We start from the raw sequence: 4,077 nt of genomic DNA, 5'->3' as shown, positions 1-4,077 counted from the left end.
ATATTGATATTACTATTATTATGTGGATATTGTTCTTAAAAAGCATATTACGTTAATTAAAAATGAATGCAAATGTTTCAATTAAACATATGTATGCATGTTTATGTATATATAAGTATATTATATATATTTATTTATTAATATATAAATATATACTATACTATATATATATATATATATATATATATATATATATATATATATAATATATGTTATATTTCTTTATGTAATAACTTTAAATGAATGCACACAAAAACAAGTAATATGCAAAATGGTTTATTAAAATTAATACAAATATTAAAATCGCAAAACAATTTAAAAAATATAAAAAACAAAATAAAAACATATCTTAATATATAAACTGTATAATATACAATAAATAAAAACAATACAATATATATTTATTTATTGTGCACATATATTAAAACAATATTATATATATATATATATTTACTTATTATACACATTATATAAAAACAATACTCTATATATATATTTAGTTTTATATACACAATATATTAAACAATAATATAAATACATAATAAAATGCAAGAGTGGGGGCACGTAATATATAAAATATAGTATTTAAGCAATGTATAAAATTTTATTTTTTTAAAGAAATATAAATATATTTTTACATAAAATGCACACAAATATTAAATAAGTACACACAAGACAAAATAAGAGTGGGCCTATAAGTGCCACTTTAAAATGCTAAATATTAACACACAAAAATTAAATAAAATGAGAGAGAGAGAGTACCCATGTAACATTTACAAAAATATATACAGCAATTTGTCCTTTATTCTGGAGCTGGAGTTTGTCCTTTATTTTGCTGGCGCTGTTCTGCCAACCAGTCCTTTAAGGACAAATCGGCTATGGCCAAACTCCTTAGTCTTTGGTTGCCCACATTTGCTGCAAACACTTTTCTTCTCCTGTTCCCGTCTGCGCCTGTTCCTCTGGGTGTAACGGGACACAGGAACAGCAGGCGCAGGTGGAGCAGGTGCAGGTGGAGGAACAGCAGGTGCAGGTGGAGCAGGTGCAGGTGGAGGAACAGCAGGTGCAGGTGAAGCTGGGACTGCACTGGATGTTGGTGCAGCAAATGATGGAATCACCATTGACACACTCATGTCTGGGTTAAAAACAAGTGTGCCAAACAATGATCCAGGTCCTGAAATGGGCTGCACAACATCTGGTGCTGTGGGGGGTGGTGCAATGGGGCACACCGTGCTGGGGGTGGGTGGAAAGGAGCACACCGTGGTGGGGGCAGATACAATGAGGCGCACTGTGGTGGGGGCCGGCGCAATAGGGCGCACTGTGGTGGAGGCTGGTATGATGGGGCACACTGTGGTGGAGGCTGGCGAGATGGGGCGCGCTGTGGTGAAGGTCGGTGTGACGGGGCACACCATGGTAGGGGCCGGTGCAATGTGGTAGACTGTGGTGGGGGTTGGCGCGATGGGGCATACCGTCGTGGGGGCCGGTGGAAAGGAGCACACCGTGGTGGCATCCGGCAGGAAGGAGCAAACTGTGGTGGTTGCAGAAGCAGACTTTTGACCAGGTCGAAGAAGAGGTGCCTGTCCTTCTTTATTTGGAGGAAAGACAAACTTGTGTTTGGGGCCTGATGTTGTCGGTGCCTCGTCCAATTTTCCCCTCGGCAAAGGAAGCTGCGTATCTGCCACAGCAATTGGATCAAGTGGAGTCAGTCCCTGAGTGAGTACACTCATTTCCTGATCCTTTTGCCTCCGTTGAAACCTGATAATAAATGATATGTATTATTCATTTATATTAATTTAGAAGTATTCAGGTAATTTAAAGAAAATAATGTGCTTTGCTTACCACTGAATGAGCGTCTTCTGATTTAGCTCAAAAAGCTAAATCACTGTTTCATCCATCAGCCTGCGACTGCAAGGCACCAGATCCCGGATGTGGTGGTAATCGGTCAGTATTTTAGACCACCTGTGCGTGCGAACACCAGCCTTCTTGGAAGTGGACTTGTGTACGACACACAGCTTTGTACAAATGGCCTCAACCAAGCGGCTGGTGCTAGGCCACTGTGCTGGACCCTCAGGATGTCCAATCAGACAGCGCTTGACGCTCTCCACACCTGGAGTGACTCCGGAGCGCTTCGGTGCCTTAAAGCGCCCATGTGTCAGCTGAGGCTCATGTCGAGGCTGGTAGTTGATGCGCTGTTTATCAACATCCAGGAGAGCTGTCCACAGCTGGATGGCCTCTGTCACCTGCAGGTCAGTGAGGTAAGGAGCCTAACGAAGACCTACCAAATAAGCAGCCAGATCCTGCACCTTGTCCCACCCAGCAATGCCATCAGGTCCAATGACTACTCCCTGGTAAATACAGAATAAATTTAGTATATGTGGAATAAAAAAAGACTAAATCAAATTAAGTTCTTAATATATCTTACCTGAGCCTCAACAGAGAGACTGTCTCCAGACTTGGATGGCTGTGACGGCACTGAGGGGGCTGGGCTAGGAAGCTGTCCTTCTCCACCAGCTGATGTGGACGGCTCAGCCAGTAATGCTGGGGACTGAGGCAGAGGCGAAGATGAGGGGCTGTTTCTGAGATCACGGCAGGGGTCATCCTCATACAGCACTTGAACTGTGATGTCCTCCATGATCTCCTACGCAAACCCGTCATCTTGTAGATCCTCGTCATGTACTTCCTCCACCAGCCTGTCTTCCTCCTCTGGGTTCTGGAGCACCGGAGTCAGGGTTTTGCCGGTCTGGCTGTAAAGGTGCTCCATTCCCAGCAATTCACCTTAAAAAAATAAAACAATAAAAAAACATATATTAAATAAAACTAATGATAAAATAAACATTTAGATTACCATTTTGTGTAGTACATTAAAAGCTTAATGAATAACTTCCATAACAACTAATTAATGGATTTCTTGCCTGTATATGCTCCAGGAGGGTGATAGCGGTGATCCCAGGGCTTGCGTCCTGAGACATATCTTTTGGTGGACAATGAGCATTGTGTTTTTCCTCTCTCTCTCCCTGCAGGTAGCTGTGTCCACCTGGTAGCAATCATTGGATCTTTCTAGAGAGGAGAGAGAGTATTTAACCTGAGCTGCACTTCAAACCAGTGTTGGTGGTGTCAAGTGCAGTGGCGGAGCTTTTCTCCAAATTCAGACCTGACTCATGAGGTGAACGGATCAATTCTTTTTCCGGCTCTAAATGCGTATGATTGGCCCATGATGAACGAGTGACTCAGACCCGATAGAGGACTCAAGAGATGAACGGATCAATTCTTTTTCCAGCTCTAAACGCGTATGATTGGCCCGTGAGGAACGAATGACTCAAACCCGATAGAGGACTCGAGAGATGAACGGATCAATTCTTTTTTTGGCTCTAAACGCGTATTATTGGCCCGTGAGGAAGGAATGACTCAGACCCGGTAGAGGACTTGAGAGATGAACGGATCAAATATTTTTCCTGCTCTAAACGCGTATAATTGGCCCGTAATAAACGAGTGACTCAGACCCGATAGATGACTCGAGAGGTGAACGGATCAAATCTTTTTCGGCTCTAAACGCATATGATTGGTTTCTGCCTTTCCGCGATAAACGACACGAAATGTGATGAAGACTTGAAATAACGATACCACCTGCACAAATGTACGCACGCGCAAATTAACAAATCACTCCCTAAGAGGACTTATAGTTCCCAAATCATATTGAAGATTCGTTTAAAATGAACGAAATGTTCATGATCGACCCATTACTAAACCTGGTTAGATACCTGCTCCAGTCGGGGATTGAACCTTGTGATCTACCCAAAGTGTTATTTATGGACATATTTCTTGAACCAGTACTGTTATACATGCATTGAGTAGTTTCTGGTGGGCAAAAAATACAAAATATAACCTTAATTTCGCTTCTTTCTTTCTCAATTTCTCAAATTTTCTTATTTTTCTTGTGCTTTTTTCTTCCCCTTCCAAAACAGACTATTGTTCCCCAGCTTTAGCGGAGTCGGTAGAGGGTCCAGGGTTCAAGTCTGTGTTCGGGCATGAGAGACTCTTTGTGGAGCCACAGCTTTTGCCGTTGAGCTATCGCTTGCTGAA

The 4,077-nt window shown here is 41.9% G+C and overlaps 1 long non-coding RNA gene across 1 annotated transcript in view; it reads right to left on the bottom strand.

Moving 5' to 3' along the window:
• Window positions 1–1,917: 1,917 nt before the first annotated feature.
• Window positions 1,918–4,077, bottom strand: part of LOC148680538 (uncharacterized) — a 4,326-nt gene continuing 2,166 nt past the window's right edge. The window contains exons 1-2 of the long non-coding RNA XR_015942699.1: window positions 2,420–4,077; window positions 1,918–2,342 (exon numbers count right to left, since the gene is read on the bottom strand). The exon at window positions 2,420–4,077 is cut by the window's right edge and continues 2,166 nt beyond it. This is a non-coding gene — a long non-coding RNA (uncharacterized LOC148680538). The remainder of the gene's footprint in view (window positions 2,343–2,419) is intronic.

This window comes from Danio rerio, chromosome 4, assembly GCF_052040795.2.
Source record: "Danio rerio strain M-AB ecotype USA chromosome 4, GRCz13ab, whole genome shotgun sequence".
Classification (NCBI taxonomy): Eukaryota; Metazoa; Chordata; class Actinopteri; order Cypriniformes; family Danionidae; genus Danio; species Danio rerio.
Note: the sequence above shows the minus strand (reverse complement) of the source record. Positions and strands in the feature narration are given on the sequence as shown.